A 27,960-nucleotide genomic window follows, 5' to 3' on the forward strand; every position below is an offset into this window, starting at 1 on the left:
TATATTCCAACAACATTGGTCAAGACATCGTTGTAAATAAAAAGATTTGATCATCTGAAATCAGTGACAGGATTTCAATTGTAAACTGTTTCGCCCCATTTCTTGCATACTTCTAATTTGAGTTTGTTGCACTTTAAAAAAAAATAATCAGAGTGGGCTCAAGGTTTTATGAAGCCCTTGGCATAATTTCATTGGGGGCTCACTTGAATTTTAGCCTACCCCAGGCACCAGCAGTGGGCCCTGAGCAGTTGCAAAGTTTGCTTGTAGCTTGGACTGGCCCTAAAAATGACTGATCCAGAAAAAAAAAACCTGGTTTTATTTATCCCAAAAAGTTATTTTCTTCTAGACCTGAGAACACATCAGAATTCACTACAGCAAATACAAACAATGAAGTTTTCTGTTCAAAATGGCTTGAGAATATTTAAAAAGAAAAATGTATGGTACTTTAAAAACTTAATCTTTAAAAAACAAAGGAAAACAACCGAAAATAAAAATCAGACCCGAGTTCTCTGCTGGATTTAAAACAGGAGTTCTTGCTGAAGATCAATATTATGGGGACCTACCAACTTTGCAGTGGTAGTCTACAGTCAGGTAGCTCTTCAGGTCAGGACAGAGGTCATCAAATGAGCTCATAACTTCACTGATCCTGCAGATTTGATGCTCTTGACAGTGAGCTGGGAAACACACAATAAACTCCAGATGCTATTTATAGCCATCCACAAAAACTGGTAAAACAATAATACAGGAAAGCTGGTGAATAGGATGAACCTGACAGTTTATTGTGAAGGCTGCTGCATGAAACATTAAATTAATTTTTGTCTCCATTCTGTAACTCCTAAGTATAAGTATGAGTGCAACTCTGAATGCTGAATGGTGTAAGGAAACAATAAGCTATCTTCATCCTTTCATTCACATAAATTATACAATAAGTCAGACTTGGAAACACCTCCTATTCAATTCATGGATTTTTTTTTTTTTTATGGTTAATCTTACCATAGGGGTAGAGATAAATATTTAAAATGATCAGTTTGAATTTATATAGAAAGTTATTACATAGGCATAAATCAACTAATAGCACAATAAAAGGCTAACCTCTTGAACTTTTTTCACATTTTGTCATGTTACAACCACTGACTGCAATGTATTTTATTGGGATTTTATTTTAGAGACCAACAAAAGTAATGGATAATTGTGATGTGGAGGAAAAATGGCGCATTATTTTAATATTCTTTATTATAAATAAAGCCTTAAATTGTGCTACGTACAGCTATTTAGCCCCCCTAAGTCAAACAATTTTCATTGAAATTACAGCTGCAAAATAGCATAAACTGAGTCGGAATGGATAAGGAATGTCTGTGAACATTAATTTTCAAGTCTTGCCAGTAGATCAAGGTCTGAACTTAGACAGGGCCACTCTAACACTTGAATATGCTTTGTTTCTAACCAACTTTCATCAACCTCTGAGGCCTTCACAGAACTGGACATTTTACTGAGATTCAGATGCACAGAGTCTGATAACTAATTATTTGACTTCTAAAGGTAATTGACTGCACTGCATTTTATTTAGGGATATCAGTTTAAAGGGGGATTGAATACAAATGTCTGTTTTTGAAATTCTATTTGTAAGAAAGTGTTGAAAACTGTGCATCATTTTTCGCTACGTAACAATTATGTTGTAAATTCCAATAAAATACAAAAAAATGAGGTTGTAACATGAAACTACATGTGGAGAAATCTCCAAAGTACTTTTAAAAAATGTGCACTGTTGTGACCAATGGCAATATTTCTGAATCTGGATAAGAAATAAAAGAGGATTTTGCCATGATTTGGGGGTGTTTGGTTTTTGGTTTTTTTCTTATTTTGTTTTGTTCTCACAGTTAAGTTTGGATCCTGCTTCGGTTTATTGTTTTCCAAGTGGAGCTTTAGTTCATTGCCTAGGTTTACTTTCTCATGATTCTTGTATTTTGCTTTTTAATGGATTTAAGTTTATGTTCTGTTATAGCTATGTTTATTGGGTCTTGATTATGCCCTTGTATTCCTGTTTTACTTCCAGCCATGTTTTGTGTTTACTCCTGCCACCGTTTGTCAATCAGTTTCATTTGTGCCACCTGCACCATGCCAATCAGTTGCCCTGCTTCTCCTGTGCCATGCCCATATATACACTGCCATTCTGTTCATTCTTCACGGGAACATCACAGTTTATCTGTTAATGTCAAGTCTGTTTATAAAGCCTGCTTTGTCAAGTTTTTCCATGCCTGTATCTGCCACCTTGAGTCTCCTGTGAGTTTTCTTTTGTTTTATATTAAATCTGATTACTCACCACGCCACGCTGCTTACTGCCTGTCTGCATTCTGGGGTCCACACCACACCACGCCGTGACAGATTTAGGTTTAAAGTTTCATGGGTAAATGTTTACAGTGCAGAATAATGGTTCTACATTAGGAGGGATTTTCCTGCTATCCATCTCTGTCCTGAATGTGGACTGAATGTTGGTCTTTACTGTAACCTAAGTCAAATTAAATGTTTTGTACTGATCACACAGAACCTTGTTAATGGCTTTCCACTGGTATTGTTGACTCAAGTCATGAGTGTTTTGCTGTTATGCAAACTTTAAATTAAATATATTTATCATCCCCGACAAAAGATGGAATATGACGATACTTCCCTATGGAACTATGGAAAGCGAGAAGATGAATTAATTGATATTCTGCCTCTGTCATTAGTTGTATGCATGAGTCAATATTTGAAATAAGTAGATGGGTATAATTCATGTATTTGAAGCAAGGCTTTTAAGCAACAAAGGTTTTTTTCTAGAAAGGTCCTGACAGGATATTACTCTTTTCAAACCTGTCCACAGTGAGACAATGTGTTATTTGAGATAAATAAAGCAAACATTACATTAAATGATAGATTGAATTTCCTGTTCCATTTATCCAGAACCTTTTAAGAGGCATTAAATTGTTTTTTGAGCATGGCTAAATAACTGGGAAGCTATAATTGTTCCACAGATAAGATCGGTTCAAGTCTCCCTGACGTAATATGCAGGGACCAAGATGAACAGCCATTAAATAATGAACTTATTTGAACCCCTCAGATCATGTTTTACCTTTAATGGAGGCTGTAACCTCCACCCAGCTGCACCTATGATGTGTGAATGTTGGTGTGGAGGACCTGGGCTGACAGTAATGAATATTGTCGCGACCAAAGACAGCCCTGTCTATCATTAACACTTGACCGGACCCACAGTGCAGAGTGGTGTTGTGACCCAAGCATACAATTCTTCTTCCAGGTTCTGAGAAAACATAAAAACAATTCAAAGAAATGGTCACAGAGGGATTCATTCTGCTGCTTTACACAAAGTGTGACTCATAATGCATACCAAACTGACAGATGAAATGCATGTTTTTGTTGCAGTCTTTTGTGGCTTTCCACTGAAAGCCTGAGTGTCTCAGTATGTATCCGCAAGCTGTGCCTGACTCTGGGTTGCTCAGCCACTTTGAGAAGGTGAGCGGTGATCCATCCAGCCAAGAGAAAAGAGGAGCTGAGGATGAAGCAAAGCGTTGATAAACATGCAAAAACTTTTCAAAAGAGACTTAAAGTTTTTAAGTCCCTGAGAATTATGTCTATTGCAGTGTACAGACCGAAACAATTATTTGAAAAGGAAATGTCAGTTATTTCTATCGCTAAAAAGTACCTCTTATTTGAAACCAACAATTCAGAGCAAAACAAGGAACAATGATGGGTGCTTTTTATTACATAATAAAGACGCTGTACAGATGTACTGACAATGCAAACTGTAATAAAATAAAATCAAGAAATATTTTCTGAATATACACACTATATTGCCAAACGTATTGGGTCACACCACCAAATCAATACATTCCAGTGCTCCAATCACTTCCATGCTTGCAGGTGTATAAAGTTGAGTGTGGAGAAACTTGACTGGCCTGTACAGAGTCCTAACCTCAACCATTGGGATGAATTAAGTTTAAGTTTAGTTAAAGTTGCTATTGCTGGCAATGGTTAACAAATTGGATCCTATAGCTTAAGATCAGGATGCCATCAAAGTTCATGTACATGTAGAAGTAGACAGACGAGTACTTTTGAAAATATAGTGTACACATACACCGCTGGTCAAAAGTTTTAGATACACTTTCTCACTTAATGGGTCTCTTTATTTTCATTAATATTTACATTGTAGATTCTCACCAAAGGCATCACAAGTTTGAATAAACACACATGGAATTATGTATTAATCAAAAGAAATAATTTTAACAGTTTTAGGTTCTTTAAAATAGCCATCATTGGCTTTGATTACTGAACTGCTCTCTTGGCATTTTCTCCATGAGCTTCATGAGGTGGTCACCTGAAATGGTTTTCCTAAGAGTCTTGAAAGAACTTCCCAGAGGTTCATTGAGATGGCTAAAGGTTAATATTTCAGTCATTACAGCAAAGCGCGGCTACTTTAAGGAATCTAAAATATAAAACATATTTAAAGTTCTTAAGTTCTTACAATTTTTTGTTTGCTACATAATTCCGTATTAGTTCATTCACAATTTTGATGCCTTCAAGGAGAATGTACATACAATGTAAATAGCCATAAACATTTTGGTCTCGTTTGTTGCATTGTGACAGAGACAACCAGTGTTTTGAAGGGATGAATTACAATTACCCTGTTAATCAGTGGAGTTAAGTTTGGGAAAAAGTTGGAAAAGAACTATAGCCTTTTCTACATACTACTTTCTTCATACACTACATACACACTTAAAGTGAAGGCAGATCTCACTGGTATCAGTTTATGGAACTTTTTTTATGCAAAATAAGAGTTTGTTGACCACTGTGTGTGTCCACACTCCGTGGTACAGGCTGGTATTACCACATTTATGGCTGTCTTTGTAGAGACTTTCTTCATATTGCTGATTTATTTGTCTCTTCTTGCTTTAAACTCAACAATATAAACTGAAGGCTTATACCCTCACCATCACAACAATTTTTTTTCAAGATGTATCTGCGCTTTTGTTACCATATTGGAGCCTGCTGCTGACAGGTGCTGGTTTCCAAGTAAGAAAGAATAAAATTGCAACATAATCCATTCTGTCATTTCTAACTTTTCTTTCAGACAATATTTAAGTTAAGTTTGGTCAAAGTACCACTACAGATGTTTTTAACTCACATGAGTGACGGATTGTGCTCAAACATAATTAGGATTTTGTTAAAAAGGAATACCAACCTTTTTCACAATTGAGTATTCTGCTAAATCAAAATACAGTTTAAGCATAGAGGAAATAATTGAACAGATGTAAACTGGCAAAGCCAAAACTGTGACAGAATAAATGCACTCATTGTTGAATTACACAATGATGGATATATATATTTAAAGATTTAATTTATTAAAAAAAAGGATTGACTATGAACTATGTCTTAAGCGCTGATCTAGAACAATTGATCTAGAACAATTATTTAATTTCAATCTGTGTAAACTAAGCTTAGACCTGAACTTGCCCAACACTGAAGATGTCTTGTAAGTGAATTGTACCAGGAAAATAGAGATATTTCGCAAATGTGTTGTGTCTGTGCCAGCTTACCCTCAGCATGCACAGAAGATTGCGATTTTGGAGAGCAGCACGGTGCCAGTCCAAGCCACAGATTTTTTTCAGAGTCCAGGTGTCTCTCGAGGAAATTTTGAGTTTCTTTATCTGGGATGTATGCAAGGTGCCCTCCACTCTCCTCACACCAATCCCGAGCTTTGTTAAAAGGAAGCTGCTGACCCACAAGCTCAAAGCAAAAACCTCGAAATGCCCTCAGGTCATGTGGACAGGAAGCTGTAACCCCCACATCATTCTCAACAGAAGGCTGACACTGGAGTGTCAACAGGACCAGCATGTGCAGAACTGCCCAGCACATCCTATCTATTCTCACTTTAAAAATACAAGTGTAGTTTCCTTCTGATGTTTTCAACTCTTTGGAGGTTTTAGAGCAGCTCTCTTCTCTTCTCTTGCACTCATTCTTGTGACATTCTGCCTTTTAATGGGCCTGAACAGCATCTCTTCTCCTGGTTTCCCTGTTTACCTAACATCTAGTCACTCAAAAAACGATGATTGCTTTGCCTTTGTGTACCCACAGGAACAAAAGAACACCATCAGAGCAGTTCCAGTCAGACAACAAAGCACACGACAGCTGAGGTTAGGGTTTTACATGTAACTTTATAAGTCAAAGGTTTGCTGTGTGTTTGTTTTTAGCCTGAGTAATAACAATTTTCTTTCCTTCTTGCTTAAAAACATCACAGTATAATTATTTGTAATTTATTATTTAAATGGATTTAAAATGTACCTGAAGTACAAATAAACCTACATTTTATGTAAAAAGACAGCACCAAATTAAAAAAATATTTTATCAGCATCAGGCTCACTGCTTCTTTGTTGATTCAGCTATCTCTCATCAGAATGTAACTGTTGTGCATAACAACATTACAGATCCACAATCAATGTAAAAAGAAACATTAACATTTCACATTTTTCTTGTTCCTTTATCCCGTTGTTCAGTTGTGACTGAACTGTTTATTATTTTTGAATATAACCTTACAGCCATCTTCAATGATTTAGAATATTATTGAAAATAAGTGAAACACATTATATAGATTAATTAAACACAGACTGATGTTTTCAAGTGTAGTGCAACCCTCTCTGTCAATTATTGTGTTATGAATACCTGCCTGGTGAGGTATGCTGTTATAGGAAGGAGCTGTGCGTTATAATGGGTTAAAACTGTGCATTCTGGAAGTTTACACGGATCACTTTTGTTTTCTGTGTGTAGTTCAGTTTTTTGTTTCCTGTATTTTCTGGTTAGCCCAACATAGGTTTTCACTTGCAGCTAAAGAAAGCACAACATTTATGATTAGAATATTACATCAGGCCAACAAAAAAACAAAAACAAATTTTAAACAGAAATGTGAGGTTAATGTAAAATATGTTTATTACCTGCTTAAAGGTTGTTATTTTCAAAAGGTACTTTTAATTTTACAAATGAGTCTCATCAAAATAATTCAATTCAGTTTACTGATATAGCGCCAATTCACAACACATGTCGTCTCAAGGCATTTCACAAAAGTCGGGTACATACATTCCAATTAATCCTAACCATTGAACAGTGCAGTTCAAATACATATTCTAATTTACAAAATATGGCTATACAGTCTATATAACAAACTTGTATTTTAATAAAAAGCCACTTTATCTTACCGAGGTGAAACAGTAGGAGCTACTTTGTGAATTCACAAAGAATCCTAAGACTTGTAGAAGCTCCTATTGATGTCATTCTAAAAAAAAGTCTGTGAGATTAAAGTTATTTACCAAGCTCCTTAAGCCTTAAGAGAGCTCCTTAACTGAACAAATGTTAAGTGTAGTGAGCAAGCCTAAATGTCTTAAGCAGAGAAGATGGTGGAAGACAGAGAAAGGAGAGATATTCTCCATAAAATGAACAACAGGGAATAAATAAAACACTACCAGCTCAATTGTGCAGGGATTCTCCCCCTAAACAGTGGGGTAAATAAAACCTGTTTTTAGTTTGGCTGAGGGGTGAGGGCAGGTTCGTAGTTATTTAACATCCCAACCAACCTTTCCGACTTTGCGTCACGCCCATGTTCTGCCTCAAGCACAGCCAAGAGAGAGAATTGATAAATTCTGTTTTGGTTTCCTCTTAATGCTTCATTTTGATAATTTAAAGATGTAGCAATCAATGTTTAACCCAAATCGCCTCAAGCGCATTAAGAATCAGTCAGAAACAATAAAACTAATTAGGTTTTTCTTTTAGTATTAGGAGAAATGAACACTTTGCTGAAATGAAACTGATCCCACTCTATAATTTTACCTATTAATAGAAAGGCCATTAAGATTAAAAAACAATCAGATCTCCTCTAGATACATTCATTTAACATTTGTTAATCCAGGCTTGTTTTCTGGTCCTTTTTTAAAGAGTGTCACCAGGCACTATGCAGTTGTTATATATTAAAATTGTTCAGCTTGCTGCTTGTGAAATTAAGCAAGCTAAGAAAGCAGAGTTTTAACATATTTTTAAAAAAGTACATGACAATAAACATCTTCCATGAAAAAAAAAAAAAAAAAAAACTCAACAAGAAAACGCTTAACATGGTTTATCGAGTCAAAAAGGACACATCACGACATAATAATGAGGAAATTTCTCATGAATATGTAACTGAAATCCGATTATTTTCAATATTATCTAAAGAAGTTGATGATCACCTATTATAAGGAAAAATCTTAATGTGTCTTAAGGTCCAAAAATAACTGATCACTAAGTTCACAGGATGAATACAGTCATGGCTGATTGTGTTTGTTATGAATGACAGTTGATAAATATTGTTTGATTGCTGTCGTGGGAATTACACTGCATTAGCATTTTTCCTTAAAACATGGAACGTACTAAAATGGTTATGACAGAAATAACCTCCTCAACCTTGGAAATAAGCCATGACTCATTTAAACCTTTTTAGAGAAAGAACTCTGTTAACTGCTTGATCAAAAGTATGAGATAAAGCCATGGCCAGTGGTCCATTGTTCTCCAGCCATTTTGAAAATGAATGACATCCATATTTGGTTCCTGTAATTAGCCATCAGACCCACTGGGAAAATAACACAAAGATTTTCCAATGAACCCTGATGCAGTCGTGACGGTTTCACTGGATGCTGTAACCAAGAAAAGGAGGGAAGAAAATGAGAGAATGAGCCTCTGAAAGCACCTCCCGCAGTTCCTCCACTGCTAATGTTGCTTGGATCAATCAGTGCATTGAAAGCCGTATTGCATCACTTGGACTGTGCCATTAACTGCACAGCAGGTCTGAACTTAACAGGACAACAAAGGAAGAAGAGCTGTGTCTTCAGCTTTCAACCATTCAAAGTTTTGTCGTCAACAAAAAACATCAGTAATGATGAAATCTGTATAAAACCATTGGGTACAACGTGCTACTTCAAGATGCATTAATTCTAAACTGAGCCTCATCCCAGAGTTTGTTACTACTGATGTGCCTCCAAGACTTTCTGCTATATTAAACAACACACTCAAACCTTTTTATTTCTGGTTAAAGATAAACTTTTCTTTGCTTAAATATTACAGCGCTCAGATAAACAGAGATCCCAATAATCATCATTTTGCATTTTGACATTTCATGCCTGCTTCTTTGTTGCTTTTGCTTCATTATCAGCCACTTAAGCTGCATGAATGTGTCTCCTGAAGCTAAATGTTTGATGTAAATGAGAGAGCTGTAAACTAAAATAATGTCACCAGCAACAGGTTTTTGCACATATCCCATTATGAGTGGTCTGAGAACCAGGATTGAGAAATACTGGTTAAAAACAACCAGAAATGATTAAACCCTTAGCCAAAAATAAAAAAAAACTGTTGTTCCTCTTTGCTTCCTGAGTACTTGCACTGTCCTTTAACAAGGTTTTATCAAAAACAATTTGCTGCTCCTCATTAATCAGTTTAATGATCAAAACAATTAATAAAACAAAAGGTTGGTATTTCTTTTAGTTTTTTTCCCCTTAGTGCACCACCCTGACCATTTTGCATTGCATGAATATAGACTCAGACTAAAGCAGTAATATTAAGTATGAAATGCTGTTGTGATTATGAGTCTGAGAATATTATTTAATATTTAATATTAATATTTTATCAAATAATATTTTGGTCTGTTAAGGGTTATCCTGTGAATACCAGCCCAGTAAGGCGATGGTATTAGGACAAAATAGAAAGGTGTGAGACGAGCTCTGACATTATTGAAAAGCAAAACTCTGCAAATATATGGAATGAATTCACACAATTCCTTAAAATACAAGAATGTATTAACAAAAATAATTCAACTCAAAGTCAAACATATTTCAATCAACAAACTCTTTACTATGCTGAAACAATCCAACTAAACTACCTAGCAGAATTAAAGAATAAAGAAGACTAATGGACTATGTACAATATAAACAAGTTGATTATTGAAAACCATGACCAAAAAGAGTGATGCAACATTATCATGCAATGTTTATGTTTGAGAACCAAGGATTATCTTGAAGAATCTGGAAGTGACGTGAAGTTAGTCTTGGAAACAACTTAGACAACCATTCACAATGCAAGATCAGATAAAATATTATTTTAATAAAATAATGTTTTAAATAATGATCTGCTGAATAAAACGAACCTTCTGAATGACTAACTCTCAACGTTGTCTCATTAACTGCCTTTATTTATTAAAATAATATTTAAAGAAATATTATTAAGGGAATATTTTGGAAAAGAGGCAAATCTTCCTGGAGAAATGAGGCTTAATGGTGTTTACTTAGTTATCAGATTTAGTAAAATAATGTTTAGGGACTATTATTTACTAGCTTGAAAACTAACAACCTTTTTGGGTAAATATTATTTGGCAGCAAGCACATGTCCTTACCTGTTAGCAGTTGAAGCTAACAAAGGAGGCTGATAGCTTAGCACCAGAATCAAACACACACCTTTAAAAATACTGTCAATAAAAGGGTTAAAATGCATAAGCGCCAACGGCGCGTTATGATCAATCTCCTGTTTAAAATCACCCTTTAAATAAAGTTTGTCTTAACTTTAAAACAATTCAATTCAGTTTTATTTATATAGCGCCAATTCACAACACATGTTGTCTCAAGGCACTTTACAACAGTCCGGTACATACATTCCAATTAAATGTAACCATTGAACAGTGCAGTCGGAGTTAGTTATTTATTCAAATTGGATAAAGGTTTTTCTATCTAAGGAAACCCAGCAGATTGCATCCAGTCAGTGACTTGCAGCATTCCCTCATACTGAGCATGCATGTAGTGACAGCGGAGAGGAAAAACTCCCTTTTAACAGGAAGAAACCTCCAGCAGAACCAGGCTCAGTGTGAGTGGCCATCTGCCACGACCGACTGGGGGTTTGAGAGAACAGAGCAGAGACACAAAGAGAACAAAGAAGCACTGATCCAGGAGTACTTTCTATGGGAAGGAAAAGTAAATGTTAATGGATGTAGCTCCTTTAGTCGTTTCACCTAGAAAGAAAGAACAGATAAACTCTGAGCCAGTTTTCAAAAACACACAAACAAAGAACACAACCTGAACACATGTGCTGCAGATAAGTCTGCTAGCACCAAGATAGCTGAGTTCAACCCAAACAAAACCAAAGTTCATAAAATGAAAAACGTTTAGATCATTTCAATCTAAATCCTTCTCCATTATTCTGCCCAAACCTAACTTCTTATGAACGTGTTGAGGAGTTGTCCGGGCGACCATAAAGTTTGAAGAAACGTCCACAGTTAACAAACAGTTCAGCTAACCTCCGTAGCTGTGGATGAAAGACGGCTCGTTGTGTCCGCCAACCAACTGCACGTTACCACGGGATGCGGCTCCTGTTGTCCTTCCTTTCAGACCGGGGAAAAACCGCTCCACTCTGCTTCGTAGAGACCGCGTCTCTGCAGGGAACACTGGAACACAGTTTGCTTCTGCAGGCCTCAGAGAGAAACTAAGCAATGCTTATACCTTAATCTCCCTTTTATGAATGAATACCGGATTCTTTCAACAGTAATTCATCAGTACTTAACTTGTGCATATGATCGCGTAATCTTATGACACCCTTGGATCCAGTTTGAAGAGTTTATGTCTTTTTGTCAGCAAAGAGACATTAACGCGCTGTCTCACCGGCCAGCCTCGCACAGAGTCCGGATGGTAGAGAAAAACCTGTGGGGGAAGTGGGGGTTTTATGTGGACAGTGGCATCATGGGAAGTTCGCTGTTACCCCCAATTCCTAAGTTATGCCGGAAGAGAAACTGGTGATGTGAGGTATGACAGATTTGTCTTTAGTTTGCTGCCTGTGCTGAGCACTGCTCTGTAAGTTTAAAAGAAACTGGATCATGAAATCATTTAAAAAAAAAAAAAAAAAAAAAACACAATGAAATATTTCTGTTGAGTTTGAAGGACTGAGGAAACTTCTGAAGGTAAGTGTAAGTTTTTCATCATTGTGAAGGTATGTCCTTCAGAGACTGTATTACATGACATTATGTAAAGGGGTGTTTTGCAGTGGTAATTCTACACAACAAAAAAAAAAGGAATACCGCTTGTCACCGTGTGAAAAGTGGAAATGACTGAATAAAATTACCTTTATTACATTAGATGACTGGTCTGTAATATTCACCTGCTTTATCACAGTATCCCAGAATTAAATTGCTAATTTTTAGGCTGCTAAGCCCTTTGCAAAGCTTATTTTACCATTTTCAGGATCACAACAGATAAACAAATGTCATATCACTCACAGAATGTTTTAGTCTCATAATTGGTAATTTAACTATTAAATAAGGTAAGAAACACAACTTTAGATTCACAAAGAGTACTGGAAAGAAGAAAAAGCTACCATATGCTGACTGAGCCTGGTTACCTTACTGATTCCAATAACATTTTAATCAAGCCGTGTTGCTTCATTATCTCCTCTACCTGATGACCAAACATTATCTTATCAGTGTGACAGCAGTGGAGGACCTGATTAACACAAATCTTAAAGTGGCCTCTGAGTGGGCTGCCAGCTCTCAGGTGGTTGATCCTGTGATTTAGCCTCATCATTTTCTTAGACCACGCTCATATTCTTTAAGGTAATCAAAAGGCAGGAGAAGCATTTGTATAATTCCTTACAAAAGGTATGGTAGCAAAAGAGTTCTTTGTCAAAAATACAATTTCAGTATCATTTAAGATATCTTTTTAAATTATGCTAAGATTATGTATGTAGGCTTTTAAAAGGTGAAACATTGTAATTTAGGGCTCTTGATTTATAATGGAAGCCGTGAAAAGTTGATTCAAAAACTGCTTGTTTTCAGACTTCGAGATATTAACATAAAACATTCAACAAATTATCTTTAATTAATGTTTTGCTTTTTTTAAGTTACTTTTTAGTGGTTGAAATAAATTTTGGGTAATTGGTGTGTGAAATCACTTGATCTTTAGTTTAGGTACTTGAAAACCTGAACTAAAATTGAATTTATGTTATGATTTGGGGTTATTTGGGTTTTTTTTTTATATCTTTTTCACAGTTGAAGTTTTGAATCGTTCTTCTGTTTGTTTTGCTGGTCATGCTTTAGTTTTTGTATTCATGTTTTGCTAAGTTGTTTTCTTGGATTGGGCTTCTGGTTATGCTTTGATTTCATGTTTTTCTAGTTTGATTTCTATTAGTTTGTTTTCTTGAATTCCTGTTTTTTCCGCAGCCACGTTTTGTTCTGTCTGTCAATTAAGTTTATTTGGTTCACCTGCTCAAAGTTAATCTGTCTTCTTGCTCCACCTGGTTTTCACTCCATATATACACACCTGCTCAGTTAGTCATGGCGGAAACATTTCTCAAACCTTCTCTTGTTGTTTTTTGATCATGCCATGCCTGTCTCACCTGCCCTTTTGTTGTTTTGTTCCTGCCTCCTGCTGTGAGTGAGTTTTTGTTATTAAACCTTTTTGCACTTACCATCACACTGCCTGCTCATCTGCATTCTGGGTTCCTATATCTCGCAAGCCATAACAATTTAAATCGTTTTCAAAATTCATTTTTAAAATCGAACACAGTTTTGTTGACCCCAAACTTATACATAAGCCACAACTCTGTCAATACCAGGAATAAAACTAGATAATGATATTGTGGATAGGTTTACATTATCATCAAAGTCTGAAAATTGCCATCGACAATAGCAAATGAAAAGTTGTGGTGGATGGTATGCCCCCATGTTTCTGTCACACATGATTTTTAAATGAATTGATCATTTAAAGGCCTCCATAAAACTTGATGGCATGCTGAGAAGGTATTACAATCATTCGAATCAGTTGGGCAGGGGTAGCGATGCACCTAAAATATGCAGGACAGTAGGCCTGGAGGACCATTGCCATGGTAGATGGCCCCTTTTTTAGTACCGGAAAAAGTGTGTTCCTATCCACTGCACCACATGTCACACGCCTTTCTACAATAACCACGGCCAGAATAGTAGTCAGACACCACAGGAGAAAGTTCTACCTACATGATGTGCTCAGGAAGAGCTGCAGCAACTCTCAGGCCAGGGCTGCTAAAAGAACAGGTGCCTTTACATACACTTGCTGACAATGTACAAGCCTTTACACACAATAGATTATTACTAAAATACTGGACACAAGTGGTTCCAAGTTAATCTTTCAGCAGAATTTTAAGAACCTGGAGGAATGTGGTTTCCCTCATAATGTTAATCTCTTTTCAATGGCCAGACTTGAGCTTAACAGTATAAAGATTGAGTTTGGTATTGTTCAATCAGGTTTATTTGTCACAATTAATACTACTGCAACACATTTTATGGAAACTTTATTAAAATTCATAAAATACATCCTTCTAATTTGATTGTAGAAATTGTACTGTTAAGGCAATTAACATTTCTTTATTTCAACTTTATTTATACAGTTAAATTTCACTGAGACACGAGGGCTCATTAGCAACCTGTTTTTAAAATACAATCTCTCTGTTTCTGAGGTGATAGGTCGTACTTGATTTGTCAGATTTTCTTATTTTACCCATGCTTATGTCTTAACAGTGATTGCTGTAGAGTTGGAAACATGTCAAAGCCAATAAAAAAATCTCTCAATGTAACTGTCATGTCTAGGAAACATGAGACAATCTGCTGTATTTTTAGTTAACTAACAACCACGTAATCTGATTTGCAGCTCCTGTTAGTCATGAGAAAACCAAAACAAATCCTGAAAAGACCTGTGTTTGTGCTCCTGTGCATTTGTTTCCTGTGGTGTCTGGGTGTGCCCTATTTTATTCTGGTAGGTATCTTTGTCCATTTTCTGCTTGCTTTGTTTTTGGAGAGCTTATAACCCATCACAGTTAAGATCTAATTGTAAATACACAAATTGTATTGAAGTGGTGATGTTATCGAAGTTATTTGTATAGTCTGTGAGGAGCTCTTAGAACAACCATTCATTTTTACAAAGTAAACTCAACCAGATCAGGATGGAAAAAAAGGCCTACACAATAGCAATTACAGTGCTGACCAACAGTGGAAGTCTGTTGGTCAGTAAATGGAGACCAGCTGTGTGTAATTTAATGTCAGTACAAATCTAGGTGTTCGTTGAATGCCTCAGAGGTCTGTTAGAGAATAAAAGTGAAAAAATACATCATCATGATGACCAAGAAACACAGCAGACATGTCAGGGTGAAAGTTGTAGATAAGTTTAAAGCAGAATTCGTTAATGAAATAATATCCCAAGCTTAGAACATCTCTCATAGATCTGAAAACTGAAAGATTACAGCACAACTGCAAACCTACCAAGACATAGCCATACAGTTAAACCAACAGGCCAGGCAGAGAGTGAATTAATCAGAGAAGCAGACAGGAGGCTTTGGTTACTCTGGTTAAAAATTTGAGAGAAACTGCAAAAGCCTGGAAACTGGGTTGGAGGTCCACCTTCCATTTGAATAGTGACCCTAAAAATACAGCCAGAACCAAATGTGTTAGAATGGCCCAGTCAAAGTCTAGATCTGAATTCAATAAAAATCTGTGAAAATACTTTTAAGTTCTAAACTCCATCAAATCTGAGCTATTTTGCAAAGAACAGGCACGTTCATACTCAGTCTATACAAAAAACTGTGATACAATTAATATTTGAGTGCAGATATAAAACTCAGTGCTTTTACTTTAAGTTTATATTGACTAAAAAAATTGCTTGTGTGGTTTTCAGACTAATGTTGACTAGAGGAGCATCAGTGTGGCTGCTGACAGCAGGCTGAGACAGAACAAGAAAGTGTGGCTGGAAACAAGCAATGCCTAAGGTGAGAAAAGAGCAGCGACATAATGAGAAGGGTCAGGCTGGTTAAAAGGAGCACAAATAAGGGTGTTAACTACTGGTCTCCACACCAGATTTGTTTCATTGTGGAAGAAAATAAGCAAAACAACTAAAAGACTTTCTCTCCTGGCAACTACAGATCAGAGAACCGAAGTGAAGCACCTCAACCCAGAGCAGTTTCCAGGCACTCAGCATTTACTTGCATTACTTTGAAGTTTTCCCAATTCACCAGAGGAGGTCATATGAATTGAGACTGATTAAGCATATTTGAGTGCTTATTGTGAAGTGCATCAATTTGCATTATGAGCATCTCATTCACCTACAGACTGAAGATCCAAGGGAGATAAACTGAAGAGTTTTTTTCTGTACTGAATTATAACCCTGGCCGGGTATTTCGATATTTTTCTGGTTCATTTCTGAGAACTGTTGTTTACACTCTTAAGATTGCTTATATTACATAGAAAAATCTATTAGGTAATCTTGCAGTTTAAAACAGTTTTGTTTTTATGTGATTCATAAAAAGACAAAGGTCATTCATTCAAGCCCCACCATTGGTTATTCTTTCTGTTTGAATGTCTTTTTCATTTTTGCTTCATTCTAGATGTGATGTAGATTTTTGTCAAGTTTGTGGATGATCTGCTGAACATCGTCGAATCAAATGATAATGGTAGGAAATATCTTTCAGAACAAAATACTTTTTTTGCAAAATGTATGGCACTATCTATAATATGAAACCATTGCTGCCTCAAAATTTGAGACAAATATTCTGACTTAATCATAGACTCTGCATGCAACAAGCAGCGCAGTGAGACATGGATTACCGGTTTGCCATCTGTCTTTTTGAGTTAATGATGATGGATATCGGTGTAAGGGGGCAGGAAAAATCCATATGTTCTTGGTTTGCCAGTGGTAGAATACCCATGCAATGCAATGTCTTATGGTTAATTTATAAAAATATTATATTTACTTGATCAAATGGATTTCATTATACAACTGGTTCTCTAAAGGACAGTAAATTATCAGATATAAGAGATGAAACTGTTCAAAAGATTTTTTTCTGAGAGGCAAAATTTTCTAAAAGTGTCTCACTTAAAAAACATATAATTATTTCTTGAAAGTTTCTATTTGTGCTTTAGCTGCTTTTTGTACACAGTTTCAGTCAGCCTTTTTCAGTACCTAGCCATATTAGAGGGACTAGAAATTACAACTAGAAATTGGCCTTCAGGGGTTGTAAAGAAAGAACAGATTTCTACAACAGTGCAGCAACGTATAATAAAAATATATTTATTTGAGCATCAGGCTGTGATTTAAACAGTAAATTAGGAAAATCATGAGATAAGCAAGGCACTGAATGAAAACAAATGGCTGTCTTGGTGTTCATCCAGCATCACAGAAAATCTGTCTCCAACAAACATTTTTGAAGAGTGGAGATTTGTGTCAGATAAAAGGAATTGCCCATGTAGCTTTTTTTTTTTTTTTTTTTTTATTGATAACCTGAGAATAATCAATAGGATTTAAAAAGTGATACAGAATGTATTGTTTTTGTTTGCAGCCTCCACCTTTTTGTGAATCTCAACAAGCATGTAATTGAGTAGGAACCTTTGATCATATTTAGAAAATGGATGTAATCGATTTGGTGACCTTCTTAAACTTTTCAGTTTGATAATTGCTCCATTAGCTTTGGGTAGTCCACAATTTTCCATGCCTTGTGAGTGTTGATACCACTTGAACGTTTTCAAATTTGGTCACTGTACATCCACAAACTATGATGTATTTTATCTGTTGGACAAACATATGGTTTCTGCCTTCAGCGTGTGTAAACGGCTTGTCACAAGATGTACATACAGTAGGTTTTTTTCCACATCATGTGTGTTGGGGGGCGGGGTGGATTTAATCAGAACTAAACAGAAATTGTCATTGTAGGATTCTACAAAACAATAAAATCCTACAAAACAATGAAGAAATTGTCATTGAAGGCTTAAAACCATTATTTCACTGTTCAACAATTTCAGACTTGGTTTTAAAAAGTGATATGTTTTTAAACACTATTTGACCAAGATACAAGATGCAGTGCCTTACAAAAGTAGTAATAGTTTTTCATATTTTGTCACATTACAACTGCAAACTTAGTATTTTTTTTTTAAGTTTGTGTCATATACAAAAACATAGTGCATAATTATGAAACAGGAGGTAGATATTAGATGGTTTTCAATTTTATTAGCATGTGGACTTGCATTCAACTCACTGTACTCTGATAGCCCTGAATAAAATCCAGCATCATCACTGGCCTTCAGAACTCAGCTAAAAAGTAAACGGAGTCCATCTGTGTGATTTAATCTCAGCATAAATAAATATATAATTCATAATACATAATAAATAAATTGTTTGTGTTTTTTACACTGCACACAATACAAGTTGTGCTCATTCAAAGTGCCGGATATGCAAACAACCAATAGAAAACTAAATTGAAGTGCAGCTGACAACACTTTTGTTTGAAGGCTTGTGCAATCACCCATGTTGTTCCACCCTGGACATTGAGCCCATCATCCATATCAAAATTAGCCTGTGTGTAAATTATATAGTCATGTTCAATAAAGTAGGGTATTGATTCCATTGATGCATGTTTATCCAAATGAAAGGACCTCTTGAAAAGAACAACCTTTAAGCCGGTATCAAACATACTTTTCTGGTGGTGGATTTCCGCAGTTGCAGACCCACCACACTGACACCAGTGAACATTCATTGAATTGACATTGAAAGAGTGGACTCTTATAAGTATCTGCGTGTCTGCTCTGACCCCAGGAAGGAGGCTGAGATCTTTTGAAGAGCAGGGGTTTTTCTTAACAAGTTTTTGACTCCGAGGTGGCATCATCCATTTTCTATGGTGTAGTATGTTGGAGCAACAGTTTATAGCTGAGAGAAAGCGGTTAAAAAAGTTCATCAGGAGGGTCAGCTCTGTCCTAGAATGCTCGACTTGACCCAGTGCAGGTGGTAAGAGACAGAAGCACTTCAGCAAAAATAACATCGCTGTTGGATGATGTCTCCCCCCATGTATACAGCTGTTAGGTGTTACAGAACTGGAGATATCCTCCAATGATAGACTGCTGTATCCTAGGTGCACAAAGGAGTGTTATCACAGGTCCTTCCTCCCAGCAGCTGTTAGACTTTATAACCATTGCTATTCCCATCAAAGCCAAAAAGTGCTTTCCTCCCTACTGTTACTTGCACAGTTTTTCATTTCTGCCTCTTGCCTTTCACTTCGCTGCTGATACACCTGAAGTTCCTTATGGTGGGACACCGAAATGAATGAACTTTTCAATAATACAAATTTATTGAATATGACGGGATAAAATAACGTATAAACTAAAGGGTTTATCATAGTTTATTTCATGCACCATCAATCCATTCATTTCTACAAGACTATATGTAAAGCCAGATAAAGTAAACCAATGAAAATGCTGCTGTTTGTTTTTTTTATAGAGGATGAAATCCCAGAAAATGAAAATTGCCCGCTGCCACCTGTCATGATGGGGTTTTGGGTCGGACCAAAGTGCAGACAAGAGCTTGGGAGGCGCATCTGAATTTATCCTCGTTTATTTAGAGGTTGCAAGGTGAGAGCAAAAACGTAGCAAAACCCACTGCAGGTACGAAGCAGAAGTACAGTCCAAACTTACATGTGCTCTTCAGGTTATTCAAGGCAAAAACGTAGCATGGTTTCCAAGCGAAGCAAAAACAAAGCATAGTCATGGTAGGGAACGGGGTAGTGACGAACTCAAGGAACCAGCGACGAACAAAGACACCAAACCAACTAATAACAAAGGCAGGTAATCAAAGGAACGGGGAACAAGTGTGACAAAGGAGGCAGGGAGGCAGAAGGAACAGGTGAAACAAATACAAAGACTGAAGAAGAGTGAAAAGACTAATAATAAACAATAAACAGAAAACACAGACTAAGCAAGATAATTAATCAGAGGAGGAATGAGGAAACTAGAATAACTAAGAACTAAAGTAAACAGAGAAACTAGAGGGAAACATAGGAACACCAACAACAACCTAAGAACAAACACAGAGCCCATAAGGAGAACCTGATTTACAAAGTAAACAAACCAAATGTAAACAATAACTAAAGCTGGAATGAGAACAGTTACCTAACCATAAATAAACACAGATACTAAATGAGAATCCAAGGATGAATAATAATAATAATAATACTACACAAAGTAATAAGAAAGCAACCACAAAAGGAACTAAGAACGAGAGGAAGAAAACACACTAGGAGGTGGTAGAGGGAGGAAAAGAACTAATAAACATGATGCCAAACCCAAAATGGAAACAACTAAACAAAGGTTAACACAAAGCCACAAACTAAGTCCAAAAATGTCATATTCTGACACCACCTTTGGATAACTTTCCAGAGTGTAAGGGGAAAATCCAGGTAACAAACTTGAATCCTTGTAATGGCAGTTTAAGATTGCATTCTATAAAACATGAATCAAGAAGTAACAGAGCAAGGTCAGACCCATTTATTTATCTTCCTTTATGCTGTACACTTATGCATTCGGATGTGACATCACATTGCATGTTGATGACAACTTTAACTTTACTTCAATGTACTGTATTTGCATTTATGACTGTTACACAACTTTAAAGATAATGCTGCTTGCAATCAAACCACTTATCTTCTATGCATCCTTTAAAGTTGAGTGAAATGTAAAACTACCTCAATGTTCTGCTACATCAGAGGTTACTGTATACTATCAGGTGTTGTTTGTGTTGTGGCGCTCTGTGGATCTCTGCTCTGTGGTAACAGTGGATGAAGGACATGTGGAAGACAGACCCTTGCTACAGCAGTTATGGTGTAAATGGATCTCTGTGCTCCTTCCTCATCTACCTCAGCGAAGTACCCAGGTGCTTTTAAACATGCATGAAACATTTAGTGTTTTTTGTGGCTGAGGGGGCATGGTGGGGGACACTGGCCCTGGGTGCCTGCCGCTGGCCAGGAACCTCTTGGTGGATGAGTTTGTCCAGTCATGGTGCGGGGTCCTGTTGTGGGTGTGGTGCTTGGTGGGGTCTGCCCTGTTGCGCCTGTGGGCGTGGGTGGCATTGCGCGGGGCCCTTGCCTTGCCGTTGCGGTGCGCTGTGTGGTGGAGGAGCGGGGTGCGGCGAGGGTTCTTAGAGCGAGGCTGTGTATGGAGCTTGCGCTGTGTGGGTGTGGCTTCATTGGCTTCTCGGCCATGGAGTTCACCTGTGGGGGAGGGGATGCGTGGCGTTTGGGTTCGGGGGGATTAGTTCGATATTGGTGTCTTTGTTGGGGGTGGCCCTGTGGGGAGGTTCTTGTTGGGGTTCACTGGGGGTGGGAGACTCATGGGTTGGGATCGGAGCTCATTACGGGGTGGGGACTGCTCCATCCTGGGGCGGCTCCAGTTTGCGGGCTGGTTTGAGCCATGTGGACCCCTCTTTTGTACATAGCCCCTTCTCCGGAGGTGGATGGGGGTTGTTGGGGACTGGGTTCGGGGCGGGGGGGGCGAGAGCCGGGCCGGGGTCACCCGGGTCTGGGCGGTGCCGGCGCTGTCTGCCTGTCTCTGCCCCAGGAGGGAAGGGGACCACCTCCTGGGTCCGGGGGCAGGTTGCCCCTAGGGGGTACTGGGGCCTGGACCTGGACCTGGGAGTATAGAGTATGCATGGGGTGAGTGAGTGAGTGTATGACGTCCATTGTTGTTTGTCTTTACGTTGGGTGTTCTATATTGGGCTGCACCTCTCACTACGTACATTTTACATTCATAATTACCGTGTCCTATTTTGTTAAAAAAAAATACAGCTGCATGTGTATAAGCAAGCAGGGTGTAATCTTGTATTCTCTTCATCCTTCTTTCTCTCCTCCACTCTTTCCTCCTTTTCTCCCCTTTTTCCCTTTTGCCCCATCTCTCTCTTTTTTGAGCTTCTTTTTTCCTTTTCATTTCAGTGTCTGTGTCCGTAACAATTGAAATATTCCCAAAGAAGTTTATAATAAAGTTTATTTTATAAATATCAAACAGAGCTTTAAAGCATTAGCTGGGATGCTCTGCTTGTGAAAGTAAATCTGTTGGGCAATTTCTTGGCACTCAGACAACAATTCTGAGCGCTACTCTGCCGGACAGGACACGGTAAAAAAAACATGCTTAAAAACAATCAATAAGCATGGACAAGACATGATTTTCTCCCTGCATGTATACTGGTCAGTGGTGGAGGAAATCTGCCTTGTTTTGAAAAAAGGTACAAATCCGTTTTTGCACATACATTACAATGAAGCAATACATTCCTCTTTGAGAAACATCTAATTTGCATAAAACACATTAATCTCTTCAAGCATGAAAAGTTAAAGTAATATTGTGTTTATTTTTGTAACGGTTTCTTTGTTTTGTGTTAAGATAGAGTCCTGGTGTCCTGTTCTTTCAGGACGAGTCGTCCTTTCAGAAACCGAACAGTTAGAGAGAAAAGCCAAAGAATACATGTGTCTTGTGTTTTGTGTCCATGACATGTGTTAAGATTGTACAGATTTTACCAGTGATGGAGTTACTCTATGATTGCATGTCTGTTTGTTTTTGTGCCACTGGAGTAGAACTATTTTCGCTTTACACTTTTAAAACTTTCGTACCAGCTAGATATTGTATTTGGGTATACTGAAGCAATTTAAAAGATGTTTTATTGAAAATATAACCTGAATGGTCTAACCAGTCACAGCCTTCTTTGCAAAAATGCCAAAAAGAGTGTATAGAAATAAAGAGATTTAAATGATGTGGTTTGCTCAGTGGTCGTTTTGACATTGGAGAGAATTTGTACTTGTTAGTTTATTTGTGTTGCGGAGCAACGAGATATGTTGGAGAATGAATGAATGTGCCTGAGTTAATAACTGATTTAACTGCTCTCTTGATTCGTCTCAGACAGAATTACAGGATGCAGTGACGCGCAAACATTTTGAAAGTGTTTACCAACCTTTGCATAACATGACTGAATTCTGTTGGATCCAAGAGAGAATTAAAAGCATGGAGGAGATTTGGGTGGAGGCAGGACGTTCTGGTCACTCTGAATTGCCCTTAGGTGTCTGAATGAGTGTGTGCATGGTTGTTTGTGTGTTGCCCTGTGATGGACTGGCGACTTGTCCAGGGTGTACCCTGCCTCTTGCCCATAGACTGCTGGAGATAGCGACCCACTATGGAATAAGCGGTAGAAAATGACTGACTGACTGGAATATTTTATTTTGGGGAGAAAAAAAAATAGTTTGATAAAACTTTTTTTGATTAAAATTGCTCATTTTTTCTCATGGTAGGTTTCTCCAGAAACCTACAGTGAAATGATGAAATACTAATTCTGGTTATAATATAGATGACCCTCTAATATAATCTGAAGAGATTGTGTTGTCACCTCTCTTGGTTTTGGAGAAATAAATTCCTGAAGGTGGGACAAATGCATATAATGGTTGAGCATTTTGAGGTATTTTGACAAGATACTTCTCCAAAACTGTACAGTGAAATATTAAATATATATTCTTTTACATAAAACATGAATGTGAAAGTTGTAAAAATGTAATTAATATAAATGTTCTGTAGGCTACTTTTCTGTTTTCCTCTTATTTTCTCAACCGTTGCCAGGATCGCCGTCCTTTCTGCTCCATTACCGTAAAGCACCTTGTCTGGTGTTGGCTGGCGTCACCGCGTATTTCTGACTGTCGGCTCACTTGACCGCAGTTTTCTTCTGTAGAGTTGATGTCTCCTCACTGAAGCGACACTGCAAGCCCTGCAGTTCGAGCAGAAATTCAGAGGTGCGGGGGATCAGAGTCTGTGGCTTTAGTCAGCTCTAACCAATAGGGAAACGTCTTACAGCGTTCATCTTTAGGCTCCGCCCAGGATGTTCATGTTTCCAGAACTCAAAATTCGTTGAGTTCAACCAAAAACAGAGAGCGTCAAAACCAAAAGAGCGAGACTCGTAACCAAAGATTTTTGACATGCGCAAATAAAAGTTTATGTTTTGCAAATAACTTTTTTCTCTTTGTGAGAAAAAATGAGTCATTTTAATCAAAAAAAGTTTTATCAAACAATTTTTTTTCTCCCCAAAATAAAATATTCCATTTAAAAAAAAATAATCGTTACAACTCTGAAAGTTTTGATTACAACTTAATATGTTTTGATTAAGATTAGGTTTTTTTTGATTGAATATTCCAAACGTTTTGACCACAATTAACTTTTTTGAGTTTGAGACAAATTTACGTTTCAGAAAACAATTTAACAAGAAGTGAAACAGTTTTAGAAGTCCCGAAACAAATTTACGTTTCAGAAAACACTAACAAAACACTTTAACAAATGACAAAATCTTACGGAAAGGGAATGTACCAACTCCGACGTTGACCCGGAGGTGATAACGGGAGCACTCATGGTGATCCAAGATGGACAGCAATTGAGTGGTGTTTGCCCCATTTTCTGAACTGCCCTTTCAGTTGTTTAGATACCGGACTGCAGTAGGTGTGACTGTTGCATATAGTCATCCTTAAAACATATTTCAAGTGCTAAAAGATCACAAATGATCGGACAATAAAACATTACATCATGAATATATTTGGCAACTTCGTAAAAGATGGATGCAAAATGTCTAAAATTTATGGGCTTTAATTTAGAAATTCCACATCAGATCTTGATGAAATTCATTGAGTGGAATCTTGAACTGTTCTCTTGTCATCCTGAAGTGAGAGTAATCACTGGAAACAATCCGTTTTCTTGCTATAAACACGGTAATGTCTTAAATGTCTTATTTTTAAGGCCTTTCTTTTGAAATTCCACATCAGATGTGGGTGAAATTTGATAAGTGAAGTGAGACTGGTCACTGGAAACAATTTAGTTTTAATAAGCTTGGAAGCCTAGGGGATATAAATGGACATTCACAAATAATGAACACACAACTGATCACATAAAACGGTGACAAAAACTAAAATGTCATATCTACATATTCCCGGATGGATTTTTAAATATCTAATATTAATAACAGCAACAATGACATCAATCGCTACAAGTCAGTTCATTTAAAAAATATTGCTTTTACTAAGATCTCAGCAAGCGCCACTGCAATTCGGGATGTTTTCACGCACACAAAAAAAACGCGTGAGGGCGCCTACTCCATTGTCATTTTTTAAGTGGAGGCAGCTTGCTTGACCGAAGTAAAACAAAGGCAGCATCCTGGAGGTTTTTACAGCCGGTCTGGCGACCTGTTGCACCCTCTGGCGTCCTTGTGGTACCCTGTGGACTCCACAGAGTGCCAGCATGTTTTTAAATAATTCTTTTTATTTTCTATGCATAACAATTTACAGTAACAATTCATGATCTATAATAAACCAACTGTTGTGGAATGTCTCTTTGTCATCCTTTCAGCACGTTATACGTATACATAAGGCTATTTAGGGCATAGTTTATATCTCAAGTAAATCAGTCAACCTATATTATGTGTCTTACTGTTTATTAAATAATAACCAATAATGACATCATTTGAAAGTAATTACTGAATAACAATCAATAGCTAATAACTATAATGACAACCGATTTGCCGATAATTAGCATTGGCTTTGACAAAAACTGCGGCAGCCAGCGTGACAGCATCTTAGAGGCTTCTACTGCTGCTCTGGCACCCTGTTACATCCTTCGGTGGCAGAAGTACCATTTCTAGTTGTTACTGCCACGAATTGAGCTTCCTGTCTCTGAGATTCTAAGGACCGAACACGCGAAAAATAAAACAGAGTTAATCTACTCGTTTGCCACAAAACGGGCAAAATGCCATTCGATTGCTGTCCATCCTGTATCACCATGCGCACTCCCGTCATCATTTCCAGGTCGGCATCGGAGTTGGTACATTCCCTTTCTGTAAGATTTTGTCATTTGTGTGTTTCGTGTTTTGTTAAATTGTTTTCTGAAATGTGAATTTGTCTCAAATTTTGTAAGTGTTTCAGATTTTGTAATGTTGGTTTGCACCTCCCGGCCATCGTCCCAATTCCAGTGAAGTTGGTGCATTGTGTAAAACATAAATAAAAACTGTTCAAAACATCTGCAAATAAAAGCCAGTTTCCTGGCTTTTAAGCATGATCCACACATTTTCAGAAGGGCTGATGACGGGGATTTCGGAAGGTCATTCCAAAAGCTTAACGTTAGCCATCTTAATCCATTTATTGGATCATTGTTGGAACATCTAGTTAGGTCCAAGTTATAACCGTGGATTTGTGGTGGAGTTTGAGATTTTGGAGGTACTCCTCCCCCATTTGTTCAAGTGCGTTATGCAACACACCAGCATCTCTAGCGACAAAGCAGCCCCACAGTTTCAACCTTCAGCCACTAGGCTTAAAGGTTTGGTGCATTACTTTAGGTCTAGATTGGGAATTGATCAAATAAAGTAATTGAAAACTGATATTAATATGACACCAATCTCCATGTTGTGCACATGTAAACTTCCAATAGGAACTATTGGTCCTCAGTGAATCCATAAGTCATGAACAGATGTGTTTCACTTAACCTAAGGCACTCTTTAGAGCCTTAGTCGTCAAAGGTATAGTTATATAATAAGAGTTGGCATATGCCCGAATTTAGAGCCCTGTCACTTTTTATTCAATCATTTTGTGTTTTGTATTTATTTACCATTTGAATGTACAGTGGATACAACTCAATTACTTAAACACACAATGTGATTTTCTGGATTTTTGTTTTAGATTCCGCCACTCACAATCGAAAGGTTAAATATTATGATAAAAATGAATGACATCTACATGCTTTGCAAGTAGGAAAACCTATAAAATTGGTAGTGTATCAAATACTTGTTCTTCCCACTGTATCTTGAGTGTTGTATGCATTGGTTAGATGAAGTAATAATCAAATTATTGAACATGTACACATGTACCATCAAACATGTTAAAATATTTAGGTTTTTAACCTCAAAGATGAATGTTAAGCAACATCAAATTAAATTGTCTTTTATCTCATTTGCGTGCTTACCTCTAACTAAATGTAACATTAATGAAACAAAATGAAAATAGAACTTTAGCAGGTATTTCTATTAAAATTACAATTCACAAAAGGAACTCTGTAGAAAACCAGAATGTTTCCGTTAAATTAAATGGTTTTGTACTGCCTTTGTGTTTAAATTAGGTTTAAGTAAAATCAGTCTCCAACAGCATTATTTCAATATTGTTTTTGACATTTTTTTATTTGTGAGTTCAACAGTCTTGTTAAAATGGACTTCTTGTTAGTTTAGCATTTTCAAGGTGTTATGAGGTTGTTTTCTCCTTCATTTAAAAAAGCTTTTTGTTCCACTAATACTGAAGACAGACCGCTTAAATAGGTGCAGATGTAAGAGTTTCTTCCAAGAAAACTTGCACAGTAGTAATGGTGTGGAAGGACTGTTGTCACTGTCTGAAATGAGTCATCACTTTGTTCTTAAATGTCCAGGAAGCTTTTTGATTCTGAATGAAACACCAAAACGGAAGCAAGGGAGACAGTTTAAAGAACATTCAAAGTTGCTTCTTATCCATTAATCTTTTATATTCCCTCGATTCCCTCAGATATTTTTGCATCTTGGTGTGCTTATGAAAGAAGCAGATCTTAAATTAGTTGAGAATGCTTTCAGTGGCGGCCCCCTCAGAGAGCTGGTTCAGTGGAGTGACCTTATAGCAACACTTCATGTTTTGGGTCATAATCTTCACCTGTCAGCCTCTGTACCAAGCCTCAAGAAGTGAGTATTCATCTGCAGGCCTTTTGTGTAAGCAAGTAGAAGCAGACAAATGTGGCAGTTTAGAACCGGTTGCGATGTATAATATCAAATATAAACCGTGTCCTTTCCAGTAATGCCAAAATCTGATGTTATAATTCTCATTTAATTTTTTTATCCACTCTTGCTTTTTTATGTCTTTACTTATTTCTAGCTTTTTTGGGATTCAGACAGGTGGTTGTCCCCCTCAATACTCAAAAGTGGAAGCAAACATAATCTATACAGACATAATTGGTCTTAGACAAATTCGGTCAGTCCTGAAGGCATCATGGATCAAATAAAAGTGAGTATAACTGTTCTAATCTATGAGGAGTCAAATATTTTTTACATGTCATTATATTGCCAA

The 27,960-nt window shown here is 37.1% G+C and overlaps 1 pseudogene; it reads left to right on the forward strand.

The window, feature by feature from the left end:
- The first annotated feature begins 14,729 nt into the window (after positions 1-14,729).
- LOC124870875 overlaps positions 14,730-27,960 on the forward strand; it is a 31,975-nt pseudogene continuing 18,744 nt past the window's right edge.

The sequence above is a fragment of the Girardinichthys multiradiatus genome, chromosome 7 (assembly GCF_021462225.1).
Source record: "Girardinichthys multiradiatus isolate DD_20200921_A chromosome 7, DD_fGirMul_XY1, whole genome shotgun sequence".
Classification (NCBI taxonomy): Eukaryota; Metazoa; Chordata; class Actinopteri; order Cyprinodontiformes; family Goodeidae; genus Girardinichthys; species Girardinichthys multiradiatus.